The sequence below is a fragment of the Syngnathus leptorhynchus genome, chromosome 6 (assembly GCF_054491065.1).
Source record: "Syngnathus leptorhynchus isolate UIUO chromosome 6, UIUO_Slep, whole genome shotgun sequence".
Lineage (NCBI taxonomy): Eukaryota > Metazoa > Chordata > Actinopteri > Syngnathiformes > Syngnathidae > Syngnathus > Syngnathus leptorhynchus.
In genome coordinates, this window is record NC_141200.1 from 11734579 (window position 1) to 11750010 (window position 15432).

General features: G+C 39.1%; 1 protein-coding gene across 5 annotated transcripts in view; it reads left to right on the forward strand.

The window, feature by feature from the left end:
- Window positions 1-2986: 2986 nt before the first annotated feature.
- Window positions 2987-15432, forward strand: part of znf469 (zinc finger protein 469) — a 165867-nt gene continuing 153421 nt past the window's right edge. For 2 of the 5 annotated variants that reach the window (XM_085913869.1, XM_085913871.1), the window contains exons 1-3: window positions 3330-3427; window positions 3518-3858; window positions 13419-13473. The gene's annotated coding sequence lies outside the window, so the exon portion shown is untranslated. Of the gene's footprint in view, window positions 3038-3329; window positions 3428-3517; window positions 3859-13418; window positions 13474-15432 lie in introns of those variants that run through there. The other 3 variants (XM_085913870.1, XM_085913872.1, XR_015066373.1) reach the window with 3 other exon arrangements.

Consider the following 15432-nt stretch of genomic DNA (forward strand, 5'->3'; position numbering starts at 1 on the left):
ATTCATTTCCATAAAGTGAGGTTAGCAAAATGGCTTACATATGTTTCCAGACTTATGCCTGCATTGACAAAATATACAAACGGAGTCAGAAATGGTTCAGAATACCACATTTTTAATTGATTCATTTGTCTTTCTGGTAAATATTTACCATGGCAACCAGGCTTCTGTATTGTAAATTTCTTCCATCCACTTTGCGAGTTCCACAGATCATTCTCAAAATATGAATTTATTTAATGGCAGTAAACTAAGAAGATAACCATTGTTGAAGCTGTGTCGAAGCTCGGTGCAGTTTCCCATGCTCGGTGTGATGTCATCGTGTATTTTGGAATGGGAGAAAGAAGCAGGCGACAAAGTGAACTTGATAAAACAACATCCCTGTCTGAAGTCTTGACTGCTTCCTCTTGTTTCTCTCTCAGTCTGTTTTCGTTGTCTCTGACCTCTCTTCACGGCCACTTCATCTTGTCCATTTTCCTCACTCCCTGTTTTATATAACTGCGCTGCTATGCAACTCTCACTCCTTGCTCATTGAGTGTTACACCCCATTTACTCCCCTTTTAAAGTCTTTCGCTAAGCCGGTCAATAGCTTGGAGGGGATCAACTGGTATGTCCATCTTATAAAAAACAATCCTGACATGGCTCATTTCAAATGCCTCCTCCCAGTGATCTCTCCATGTTGCACTCAGAGCAGGCTCTTCTCTTCACTTTTACAATCCTGGGTTCCCTCCAGGTGTTGCTGTGGTTCTCTTAGCAACGGACCCTCTCTCAGACTGGCTCGAAGATAACCTGCTGGAAACAGAAACAAAGCATTGATAGAAGAAAAACGTGTTTAGGAAGGAGTGTCCTGACTGACAGATTACTAAACAAGGCAAAATGTTCTGCACTTTGTCTTTGGACATTTACGGTATTGCTCCGTTCAACAATCTTTGGCAGATGTATTCAATTCACTGACGATATTTCGGACATTTGTGGGATGAGAAACACAAATGTGTGTGTGTGTTGCGGTTGGATGGTTGAAGTCTTATCAGAAGCATCCAGCCGTGAAGGTCCTACCACATCATCACGCGACATTCAGGCAGCAAGTATAGGAAGTTCAATTCTATAAAATGTTACCAGAAGGCACTGGAAATTCCTTCGTGGTCCTTTCATTTTACCTCTCGTATGCTACCAACTTGATGGGAACAAATCTCTGTGTGGAAGAACACAAGAGCCTTGACCTCAACTTGACACAATTGTCCAACAATAATGACTTTACACATTCGAAATGTTCCTTTGGCTGAATGCACAGTAATTCCTCACACATGCACATTAAAATCTTTAGAAAAATTGCGATAGATGCAACTCTCATATTTACAACCTGTATGGTAACAAAAGTTTTGTTCTGACAGTGTATGTATCTTCCTTCTCAGTGCTGGTCTGATTTAATATCTGCATAAGCGGCATGTCATAGTTACTGCTCACCTGCCATCAAACCCCTTAGAGTAGATGGAATGATTATCTTGGGATCCATAAAGATCATTGGACACAACAATCCTAAACAGACAGAGCCAGGATTGTTCTGATTTATGTGGAGAGTGAGATTGCACTAGGACTGCGGTGTTTAAATTGGACCTCGTCATGCAATCCTATCATTTGGAGTACTACGAGCAAAACATGCTAGACATGCAAACGTGCTTCACCAAGACATCTCTGTTTTCTCTCTCTCTTTCAGCTCTGTGCTTGGAAATGACCAAGATTCTGTTTTGTGTGGCTGTATTTATTTATCTATCTATCAGACATCAGTAAATCTTTAAGCACTGTCTTATCTTGATTCATCAATGATTCATATGTTCTTTTTAATAAATCTATTATATTGATAGCCTGCTATTTTCACCTTACCTACCGCATTTAACTGGCCCCAGTAGCGAGGACAGCCTTCAGAATTATTCACACACTAATGCTGGTGGGAGAGAGAAAACTGGATTTAGATGCCTTGCTCAAGAACACCTTAGTCCTATTGTGTGACGGTTATGGGAATGAGGCTACTACTGTATGGAAAGAACATGGTCATTTTTCAACACCTGTCTTGATCTCGGATAGAATTTGTTACCCTATTTGGCTCTCATTTCAGTTGTAGCAATGAAAGAACAACATTTCAACAGATGATGATAGAAGGCAACAACCTGCAGGCAAAATGTAAAAATGCACATCTGAATTTGTTACTCAGATACAGAATCTGACTGAAGTGATTTTATATTATGTAAAGTCATTTTACTTGCATTGTGCAATCCTGTTGAGAAGGTTGTATGCTCTCTTATTTCCAAGGTCACGCGATGATGAAAGTCTATTTGATGTGTCATCACTTTTATTTATGTAACTTTTATTTATTTCTATTTTTATTTTATTTTATTTTCCCATCCCCTCAAGGACAGTTTTTTTTTGTGCGATGAGCAAAAATGTACTTCAACTTTTGTGCTTTTACTCTCTTTAGAGCTGGACAGACACCTATGTTCCTTTTTTTTTTTTTGGTTGTCTCTTCGGAGAAAACTCATGCATGTACCGATGTTAACTCTACACGGGAAAGCCAAAGTGTGGATTTGAACCCACAACCTCGGGTTGTTATGTCATGAGTTAATGCCACTGCAGCACATTCGATATGTTTTGCACCATTTTTTTTTTTGCAGTGTCAGCATATAAACGTGATGACCTTTAATTTCAACATGAAGTAATCTATTATATATGAAGTTGACCATGTTATATGAATTGTACGTTGTACTTTGAATAAATGCAACAGGCAGCCAATGTTTTTTTTTTGTTTTTTGTTTTTTTTGAGTGTGTGCGGTCTTGGCTGCCTGTTACATTTGTGTTGTGTGACATCACCATGCAGGTGGGAAAAAAAAATTACCTGCAGCGCGCATAGGAACGATACCGTCTCTCCGCTGTGGATCCCTCGGGTGCACTGTATAATTAATTCTATAATAATAATTTGCTAAATTCCCAGAACTTTCCATGGAGCCAACAGAATGGAGAGACACATCCGGCACAAGACGCCCGCATCCAGGTAACTAACCAATCAGAAGAAAGCTGTTTTGTGTCTCAAATGAAGTCGAACAGAGTGAAGTTTACGTCAGTTTAGCCCGAAATTATTCATATGAAATATATATTTTTTCAATATTAATTACTGAACGGACTGTTGAAAATCGTTTGTTTGGAATTAGCTTGGGAAAAGGGCTTTTTTTTTAATTCATTTCCAATCTAAATGATCGCGTAAACCTGTTAGGTTGTGTTACATAAGCCACTTTCTCCAAATCTTTAATAATACCAAAATTTCAATCAAGACCTCAACCGCACCTCTTAATTCACAATTTGACATCATTTTGTTGTTGTCCATCATCCGTTGTGTTGTGAAAAAGTAATGGTTTCGGAATTACCCACCACTGATTATTCCCAGGTAAGTATCACATGATTTGCATTAAAGTCCGAGTTTTTTTTTTTTTGCATTGATGCAACCATGCGTATGTGCGTGCTGTCATGTGGTCAGCTGTTGCAAGTACTGCGTCCAGTCTCAGCGGACCACGTGTTGTTTGAAAGTGGAGCGCGCGCTCAAGAGTCCCAACTTCCTATTGATGTCACCCAGGGACCAACTTGGAGGAAGGAACACTTTGACGCCTCGTTGGTGTTTATGTGCAACTTTCGGAGTACGATCGACAATTCCATCTAAAGGGAATTTCTTGGCGTGGAGTAGACAAGTGAGAGGGGAGGTCCTCTCGCCTTTTCGCGACCAGATGTGTGAGGAGGGGTACAAACACAAGCAGAAACACACACCGTTCAAGCTGGCAGCACAGATCTTCAAGTGGACATCTTTAACAATTAGCAACTAATGTAAGTAGATGGAAAAAAAAAAGCGAGAAAGAGCGAGAGAGCGAGCGAAAGGCGTCGCCGTTGTTTGTCCAGTTAACAAAGTGCGTGTGTGTGACGCTGCAGCGGAGGATGAGGAACTTCAGACATGATGACGTAGTTTGTAACAAACTCACAGATGCTCCATGTCTTGCTCCTCGCAGTTGTTTAACTTTTTTGTTTTGTTTTGAAAGCTTCAACTGCAGCCAACTCCAAATAGTGTTGCAATTTCCTCTACAAATGCATTTTACATCTTTATGTCAATTCGCTTCATTGAATGAGTATTTCTTTCATTAGCAAACCTGTGCAACTGGCAAACCACTTTGTATCAAAATAGAAAAACAATCCGCCTAACAGTCATGTACTAATACACACTCTATCCTCACGAGTTAACTCGTGCCACCTTTGACCTATTAATAAAGAATTAATCCTTATTAATAAATGACTGTGCTGCACTGTGGTAACTCTAATAGGCCTAACTACTGTAGTAGATGCATGGAATGCACTACTCCTGGACGCTAATATCACCAAAATATCCATGCAAGTCTTGTAGTTGTCCGCCAAAATTGTCCTAATGTGCAGAAACGTGGAAGGCAGGGGTGGAAAAAGTTACTTGGAGTAAAACTCCTACTGAATAAGCGATACGTATGAGTCTTACGTATACCTGATCTGAATATTAAGTCATCACATAAATGATTAAATGGCTATGCAAATGTACATAGATTATAACGATCAGCTTTGACTTACACAAAATATAGGCATATCCATCCTAACATTACCTGTATGTTTTTATTTTTATTCTGGTTAACACTAGGAAGTGCTTCTTGGAATTATACATCACCTTAACAATTCAAATTTAAAAATGTTTTTTTTACAGCCCTTGTGTTGAATGTCATTAATGCCTAGCTTGGGCTTACCTTTTTTTAAATTTCTTGGATGGAGTGCTCATACTCAGCATTCAGACTCCATCCATTTATTTTCCAAAGCGCTGTCCTCGTTAGGATGAGCTGAAGCCTTCTCCAGAGGCGTATAGTGTACTCCTGAAAGGGTCACCACAGGGCACGTAAAAAAAACAACAACAAAAAAACATTCATACAATTTGAAGTAAGGATCAACAATATGCTGCACATGGTACCAACAAGGATTACATAAATGGCCGTGGGCTTGTTCTAAAAATATCTCACTAGGGATATCGGATTTTGCGATTATCTTTCTGTGTTGTAGAAGTGCAATTTAACACCTGCAATTATTGGGTGTTGATGTCTTATGTTACCTGTTATTTTGTTGTTTTTATTCAATAAATAAATTGGTTAATAAATGGCAATTGGGGACATTTTTAATACACCAAGAAAATTGTTGATTAATTCATTGACAATTACGAACTAATTGATTGAATAACCAATTCAACAAATATGAAATACTGATGGTCCTAATATTTATGGTGTAGAAGTGTTATTTTTCACACAAATATTTACTCCAATTATGATTTGATTACTGCATGAGTGATAGTTTACGGTGCATACCGACTTGCGTACAAATTCATTTTTTTTCACTTCCATGGGAGCAGAACTGCAACGTAAAGCGAGGAGCCCCTTTTTTCTCCGATTATGTGTCTATGTTGCACCAAATGGGAACTAATTTAGCTGTTATGTTCCTAGGAGGCCATAAACAAAACATCTTGTCCACATAAAACCGCCTCACCAGATGTATTTGTCAAATAGCAAGGTAATATGTTAGGAAAGGGAGTTTTTCTCACTTTATAGTTTAATGCCCCTTGGACTAATGGATTCTGGGAGTCACTGCGATAGAGAGAGAACGGTGTCAGTTGAATCCAAGCTGCAAGAAAGTTGATATGATCAACTTTGGCATGAAGTGAGGCTGCATACTTGATTCTAATGAAGATTTTGTACATTTGTTGAATAATCATGAATAGCAAGCTCCATTAGCAGCTTTTTTGTTTTGTTTTGCACTGACCTGGTTGTAAATGCTTGACACACAGTACCCGGCACTGCGTCGTTTGCCTCAGTTATTTCTACCTCCTTATCGAGGAATGTTCCTTGGCAAATGTCGGGTTGCATTTCAGAGGAAAAAAAAATTCAGATCCTTAACAACATCAGTGTAAATACGATGCATCATTGTGAGGATAACGCATTGTTCTAACTTGCTAAAGCGCCCCCCATCAGAGACACAAGTAACTATGTCCATATATCATACAAAGTCATTTTATTCACACTCTATTGAGTTTGAACAAGCCAGAATGGCCCTTTTGTTTTCAGAGGCATTAGGGATTGAGCGAGATCATCTAGTTTGGACTGAGTCCATGTCTAATTCCATGGGAGAACGACTGCTTGTTTGTTAACGCCAGAAAGCTCTTATGTGCTTATGCGATGAAAGAAAACTCCACTTTGACTTTCACTCAGCAGACGTAGAAGAGCTCTGAGAAAAGGCTGCGCTTGATTTAAATGTTCTTATTTTTGTCGCCACTATAAATATGACGATGCCAGATGTGGCACGCAGTATAAATTGTTTGTCGGGGGGTTATAAATGGCTGATCTAAAAATGTATTTTCCTCTGGTCAAATTGCACCAAACTTTGGCGAACTGGGACTCGGCGGCTTTTCTGGTTGTTAATCACCACAGTCTAACGTTATCGTCCCACCATTTTGGTTTATGTTCAACCAATCAGGATTTACCAGTGTCACAGTGTGCATGTGTGAAGCCAACTACTTTGTGTTGATTTATATTGTTGTGAGTGTGCGCGAGTGGAGATACATGTGAGATTTATTGTGTTTTTGACTGTTTATGGGACTTCACAAAGAAGTTCCTCCCATGAAACACATTGGTGAGCCTTCCATGTCTGATTGTGGGATTGTGTCCTTGTGTTACGAGCGAGGCATCCGAGGCCAAGCCCAGTCTGTACAAGACATTCTGCCACCAGAGTCACCAGAGACCATGAAACAGAAAAGCCTTGTTCAATCTCTGGCTTGAGAAGCTGGATATATTTCAGCTGTGCAGATGATTATTTCACAGCACTGTTCACATTTGGGGTAGAGGAAGAGAGATGCACTTTTGAGTTTGTATGAGACACGCACCCCATTCTCACATCTAGGTTGCGTAAGTTCATGATTAATGATGACAGACGTGGAGTTTGTAGGACACCAAATCAATATCAAAGTTGCATTATGAAGCTAGTTGCATAATAAAACTCATAGTACAAAGAGGAGGACAGTTTAATGTCAACTTCATTTTCAGTGATTTCTTGACTACAAATGATTGAATATAATTTTGTGATGGCCGCTGATTACTTAGCAGCTGACTACTCCTCCCTCTTACTCCACCGAGGAAAAATGCTTTTGTAGTCTCCAATGTTGTGTGTGTCCAATATCAATTTGATCATTTTGGTAAGTTTGGTGAAGAAACAACAGTAGGCGTAAGCGGAGGAACACTGTAACCTGGTGGAAGCAGCAGCATGCTTTGAAATATTTTTTTCTTGGCTAAGAATTGAGGCTTTAGTCAAGATAGATGGATTTATGTATACCGTTTCAAATATGATCTATAACGGCCCTCAACCTTCAGATATGGTCCAGCCAGAGCGTAGGCCCAAGTCCAATTGCACATCTGTGAGGTGACCTGCGCTTTCAGCTTCTGGATATTATTCGTTGGGTTGCAATTGAGACTCGAAGCCCATTATGTGCAGTCAGTCATACTTTTTAAATTTCTCCTAGTGAGACTATGACAACTGCAAATATCGTTAAATAAGGTGCACAACTTTTCTCAAACTATTACAGTCCATCTTATAGGTGAGCTGCTTCAAAAACAATCAGTTCTGCTTTTGTATTCCTGTTTGTGTTTGAATGTGCCAGCTCTATGGAAGATCAAATATGTGATGTCATGATATAAATCAACAAAGGAGAATGTAGAATCGAGGAAAAACACAAACTGTTTAATGGGCTCTGCAAAGGACAAGAACGTTGTATTTTCATGAGTATATGACTCAGGTCTACAAGATTGACCTTTGTGATTAAGATGGAGGTTGTTCCCAGTCGTCCAATGGATGAGCCGAATCTTAGACGACGATGAGACAAGCTAGGGAGACACCCATGGTGGACATTGTCACTACTCAGGACCATGATGAAGTGAGCGTGGCTGGCAGCCATCCTGCAAAGGCCCTGGGAGAAATCTCACGTAAACAAGAAGGAACAGAACAAAACTCCTTGCTTGCACTGGGTGAACTCACTTTGAGTCAGTTTGTTGCAAGGCCAGTGTGAAATCAGCCAGATGGTTTTATGGGTTAGTTACGGCCGAGTTGTTTATTCTTGTGAATAGACTACATTTGAGTTGTTTGTTAAAGGTGTGAATTATGAAGAAACAGTCATGGAAGCGCTATCTGGAAGGTAATTCGTCACCATCTGGTTTAGCTCTTCTTGGTCACATGATGATGAGTGGGTAGAACCTCCTCTCCTCCTCCACCACCACCACCACACGTGTGCACACACTCGTACACACACACACGTACACACGCTGCTTCTCGACTGCAAACTATTCTCTTCTTGGTTTGTTGAACAGACGGCTGTCACAATCAATCAATTATCGAGTTTCTATACCGCTTATCCTCATTAGAGTCGCGGGTCAGCTGAAGATTCTCCCAACTGACTTCCCATTTCCGGGACACCCTGGACTGGTCGCAGGTTAATTGCAGGACACATGCTGGCAAACAAGTACTGACACTCCCTTTCATAAATGTCAGTCTCCGATTCCTTCCGCTCACTCATCCACATGGCCGCTGGTCAATTGCTAGGCTTCAGAGTCACATCGTCTCCAGCTGGCAAGGTACCGAAGTACTCCGTCTGACAGCTGCTCAAAACTCCCATTCCACATCCTCAGCTCAGATGCATCCACAGAGCTTGCCGTTGCAAGTTTGTCAATTGGCGCCAAGGTAGAACAAATCACCGGTTAACCAATGTTGGGAATGGATTCGACATGGTTACTCATTGGATTAACGAGTCTGAATAGACTGCCTGAATAAAATGATGTCTGCGTTTCAACACTTGTCTCTTTTTGGGTGACACGGTGCAATATGTGGCTTGCCAGTCCGTTTACATTCAAAGCTCCTAGATTGGAATCTCATTTCAAGCCTGTTTAGATTGTGCATTCTTGTGTGGTCTTTCACCAAGTACTCTGGTTTCACCCCACAACCTCCAAAACATGCAAGTTCATGTAGACTCTAAATTGCTCGTGCTGTCGATAATATGAATGTGAGTCTTAATTTTTTTTTTGTGTGCATGGCAATCTAATGGGATTGATCCAAGGCCCACTTTTGTTTGTACAGTATATGTGAAACATGTAGAAATCTGGGCAATCTTTAGGGATACTATTAGAGTAGTAGTACTACTGGTCAATTTGTATTGTGTAATGACTCATTTGGTTGATCAGTATCACTGTACCATTTTATATTGCTTAATGACTTTTTGCGCTTTGAACATTGTTAAATCTACATTTTCTTATCATGCCTCATTTTGCTGTACTCGTTAGACAAATTCCTTTCGTAATTTAACAATCATAAACGTGATTAAATGGGGCATCAGTGATGAAGAGGGAATCCTGTCATCAAAAAGCCACAATTTAAATACTCCCAACTGGCCAAACTCCCCCAATTGCATTCTGGGTAGTTACTGCTCCAATGTGTGGCATCAGTGATGACAGGTGCGTGCTGAGTTCAAGACTGGGGGAGATTGGAATGAAAAAATGCAGAAGACATAAAATACAAAGAATTCTCAGAACTTTCAGTAGTGATCCAAAGTGTGATCTGTAATAGACAGCCATTTCACACCGCATTAGTGTTGGAAGTCCTTTTTCAACCTTGATTTATATCATGCACTCATATTCACAGGCTAGTTTATCCAATCAGATGGGGCAGATGGACATTGTTCGATGGTTTAGAATAGGAAACGTCACCATTTTATCCTCCCATAAATAAAAGCATTAGTGCAGCATTTACATTTTACACAAAGAATAATTGCAGTGTGTATTTGTAAAGCGATAATATAATCTAAATATTATAAACTGTTGGTAATTTTGCTCATTATTGTTCAGGGCTTCCACTGTAAGATTGACAAGAAGGGATTTTAAGTCTTACATTGTGTTGGGTGAATTTATTTAAATGTGATATCGAGCTTAGCCCTTGTTTATTCATATTTTTTGATTGTTTTACAGCTCACTCCTCTTTTTGTCTCGTGCTAACTGCTTCCATATGTCAGACTTCACCAGCCCACACAAGTCCACAATGTGTATGGGTTTGTCATGTATTAGGGAGTCTTTAATAGCTTTAGACAGTCCCGAAGAGCCTGGAAGCATGAGTGGAGGGGCCACAGAAGCCCGCTGATGAGGGCGGAGATTGGTGGCTGGATGATGGGATAATGCGAAGACAGTATGAGGAGGGAGGCAGATTTGGGCAGACATCATCACCTCAGGCCTGCGTGGTGATGATGAAACAAGGTTGGCTCTGTGGGATGGATGAGTGGTGCAGATGCTTCCAACTAGAGCACTTGCCATTTGTAAACATCTACTTGGTACACACCATACAAATGGCACTCCAGATAATAATGGACTGTAGTGTATATGACTGAAGGGATTTTGCTTAAGGAAAGATACATTAGTGATGTGGGTGTTTTTGATGGAATTTTTTTTTTCCAGCAAGTCCAGTTAAGCCTTTCGGATAATCACAGGATGTGTTCCAATTATATATAATAGCAGATATCTGATCATCCCTTCCATCCCAGGTGAAGTGTACTTTAGCCCTTTTTTTTTTTTTCTGTCGAAATGAAAGGTAAATGAGAAAAACAGCTGTAATCTTTCATGGACACAAAAACAGTCACACAGCCACCATTTCCACTGAAAGGTTTTCTAGTATATGATCAAATAACAGATGTCGTCTGCCAATTTATTGGTCTCATCTTTCTGGCTAGTTGCCCTGTTTGTGAGGGGAAGCCAGGAGTGACAGCAAAGAAGCAGACCCCAGAATTTACAACAGTAAAGGAACGAGGCTGCAAAGAAGATCAACTTAAGGCAACATACTTTGATTTGTGACATCCTTCTTCTGGATATGGGAGAGTTGTTATTTCCAAAATCTTATTTCCCATAGGGAATGAAATCGCCTTTTAATTTTCCTTTTCAAATGATTTCTAACACTGCTAGATGCTAAGTGACAAAGCGGTGCAAACAACCTTGGCATAGCAAAACCACAATCACTTCTTTACTTTGTTATCCAGCTCCCCCCCCCCCCCTCATAATTCAGACCATTTGTTGGCACATCTTTGTTTTGCCTGTTACCATTTTCCTAGGTTACATAGCTAACCTTGGGTGTATCACATATTGTATAGTTCTGATTTCAGTCCTGAAAAAAATATGCTGAGAACCTTCACTGCAAAAACATCTCAGTTACTTAGCCATCTGAGTGTGGATGAACGCTGACAGTCAGACAGACTTCAATTCTATTATCTTTCTGCTTAAATCTTCACACTGCTTCTTCATTCACTTGTTGATAACATACCATCAGGAGCAACATTGTCTTGCTCAAGGACACTTTGACATGGTCACAATAGCTGGGCCTGGGATTGAACCCCTAACCTCTCTGAATGGAGACGACCACCCTACTACTTAGAGATCGGACTATGACTTCTTTTTATGTTTAGAACGGTCGCCTTGTCAGATTACCAGACATTGTGTCATCAAATTATTCTTTGTTTTTGACTGAGCGAATAGCCACGCTACAAGTCTGACACTGACCAGACCCCGCCCGATCATTGCGCGCTGCCGCCAAGAGCACGGTCTGACCGCAGAGTTCGTCTGGGAGGCGGAACAGAAAGAAAGGCAGCAGAGAAAATGTTTGTGGGCATGCAGGACCATGTGACACAAGTGCAACAATGGTCGCTTTGCATTTTAATCTGGAATGTTTCCACACTTCTGCCACACTTTACGTATTGTATGTGAAGTCACACTTCTGGTAAAATTGAGGTTGCAATACACTTTGACTTGATGGGATGAAACCTCTGTGAATTGTGTCATGCATTTGGATAAGCGCTAGTAGATGTTGTACGTTTATCAGAATGCCGATCTATGGCTTCTTTTGAACAGACAAAATGGTTTTGACAATGGTCATCCACCAGTCTCCCTTTGTGTCATATGTAAAACATTATGATGTAATTCCACTCATGTTGCGTGTTCCTTGCTGAGAGTAAGTTTTCCCTTCAGTGCTACTGTACTTGCGTAATCGTGCGCATTTTTGATTCTTGTTATTTATTCTACTCACTTGTCCACACACTAGACTTTTGGCCTATTTCAATTCTTGTGTAATTGAAAGCGATGTCATATCACCCAATCACAATCCAATCAACTGGTTTGGAATGGAGACAGTACATGGAATATAGCATTAATCATGAATCAAGTCAAAAACTCATCTGCCATATATTTCAGATTTCACTCTCATCATTGTTTGCTTTTTGTTTCTTTTAATCTCAGCTGGTAATAATCACAAATTTTGCATGCCTTTCAACATAATTGTGGCGATGGAACCAATAGAATACGCTAACCCTTGTTTGCTAATACTCAAGCAATTTCCTTTTTTATTTTAGCCCTAAAAGCATGTTGTAGCTTTTCTGTATACATATTACAGATCCACTTGAAGTGTCTCTACTACTGTACTGTAATTGCCCACAATGTTTTCCATATGTAGTTGTTTTATTCAGCCAACTCTGTATACAATGTCATCCTGAAGGGATAATGCATTTTTTTTTTTTTCAAATTCCAAAATTTGTCCACAGAGGGATTTCCGCTTGCAGCAAACAATGTTCGGCATCCCAAAAAAGTGAAAGCAGGGGATGATCTTGAAGAACAGTTGTCAGCTGGCGGAAATGATCTGTGCTCTTATGACTTGATTTGACCATTTACTAGTGACGGGAAAATGAAGTTTAAAATTTCCTTCATGAACCACTTGTATTTCTCGATGCGTCTATATATGGCATTGTTGGTTTGACTAAAGGGGTTTAAGAAACGTTAAGTATACTTTAATCCCAATTTTGAACAGAGCTCCAATTTGCTCATGAAGCAAACTTGAAGCTTCATTTTCAGTACCATTTACACCACAAACGATTTAACACATTCAAATATATTACCTATATATTACCTGTTTCTCTGAGCGTGTAGGTCAATAAATTCACTTTAAAACACTAATTGAAAAGGGATTACCTACTGTATTTTTTTATGGCAAGCTTTCAGACGAAAAAAAAAAAACCCATCTGGTTGTATGTTTTATCCAAGACGGAGAAAACGCTTTCCCTATTTCCAGTACATTGACTAAATTCATTCCCATGGTTCAAGCGTTTGTGTACTTGTCAGAATTGAGAGTAACACACATTTTCACTGACTTTTATTAATTTAGTACAGTTGAAAACTAGCAAGTAGCTATGCAACAGGCATCATATAAAGTATACATATTTATTGCTGTATTGTGTGTGTTACATGACATACTTTTGCTCTATTCTCTGATAGGAATGTGATACCAAGCAAACTGAAAGCAACTGTTGAGCCTTACATAAGTGAGAAGGTAAGAACGCTTTAAAAATAATTATGTTTGAATTGTATGTATACCAAAATAAATAATATAAAATCAATATCTATTAAAAAATGTCATCTGTGTTACATGCAAAGTTAAAGTTAAAATGATCTGTAAACATATGCTCTACATAAATGTAAATAATTGTGACTCCTGAGTCAGGTTCAATGAGCTCATTATAGTTTAAATCCAAAATCTAATCCAGATGAATAGAACACGTTTTCAGAATCCTTTGTTGATCCCAAATGCTTGCGGTTACAGAATACAAAATTAAATTGTGCAAATTTGTATGCTGTACAGTGTTTGTACTGTACTGTCTGTATTTTCTGATAGAAGGAAAATGTTCGTTTATTCAGGGCTCATACAATGTTTTACCACAAGGAGGCGGTGGTATGGCATCAATAAAATTCGTTTTGATAATAAGTAGATGTTAACAACTATCAGGTAAATAGGTTTGCATGTTTTTAATCCCAAATAAGTCTTCCTAATTAGTCACATTTTGTCTTTGTTGAAAAATGTTGTTTGAAATTTGAATATAAAATATGTAATTGAGATTTACTAGATTTTTCAACTGTCCACCTGTGAATAATTGATAGTCGTAGTTGACAAAGTAGAAATAATGAAAGGAGACCAGTCTTGGGATTTACCTCTTTAAAAACATGTAAAACAAGTGACAATAGAATGAAATGATGTCTAAATGATTTAACATTTAAACAGAATATACGATTTGTAAAACAAAGAACAATTTTCACAAAGTGAAAATAGAATGAAATGATGTCTGAATGATTTAACATTTAAACAGAATATACGGCGACAGCAATATTTGCTCAAGGAGCTTTTAATGTTTTTTTTTTTACATGAACACGGTTTGTTCGGGGATCATTATTGACCCTGGCCAAGCATATCCTTCTGATAATTGGCCTCCTTATATTTGCACTCCAAATCTTGTCAAACTGTATACATTTTGTCGTCTTTTTAAGTGACTGTTGAGTCAAGGTTTACTCTTTCTCAATCGCTCACTAGTGGAATGGGCGTTATGATTTATGAGCTGTATTACAAATGCTGGAAGCAGCTACTGTCAGGGGAGGGGACTGACATATTTATTTTTGATTCACTATTTGCTTGCGTGTAACTTCAACTTGATTTACATTGCATGTCCAAATGCCCAATTTTGATTTTATGCCCATAATTTATTTACATTTGCAGTGACACGTGGATGTCATTACATTGCCTCCGCAAGTGTCAACACCGGCTAGTGACTAAACAACAATACACAAATATTAAATGTTACGGTTGTAATTGATGACTTCTTAAGCGTGCCTCACAGCTCCGAGATGACACATGCAAATCTCGGCTGTGACCTGCTTGTACAGAATTGGCATGATCTTCCTCAAGATTCAATTTGCTTTACTTGTCTTTAGATTTTCGAATCATGCCTTTCTTGCTATACCCACAGTATGATGTCATGCATGGTTCTGTATTTTTGTGTTTGCTTTGTAGATTTTGTTCAAATATCAAATTGTACCAAACCTCTCGGCATTTATCTCAAGAGATTCTCTTCTATTACACTTTGTTTTGCTTACACGTACCTAAAATGTAGGCCCTAAATCATGTCGGTGACATCCAGAAGCTTCTTTGGTCTGTACAGGTTTGCTTCATACCCATGCAGTGATGTATGCTGTCGTTTCCAGTGGAAAATATGTTAGCCTGTAATTGATGTCAATCTGTGCTCTTGCATGTGTTTACATGTATTTGATTGACATCCCACTGGCACACAATCAAGTGGTATGAGTCACGCCAAGTTTTTATTGTCAGTAAAGTCAGGATAAAAAAAAAAAATCCATTGTCAAGGTCAGTATTTTGTACAACATAGTACATCATTGTGGATGAGCGTGCTCCAAAACCTTTAGGTCAGTGGTCTTACGGCAGGTGTTCAACACAACATGGATG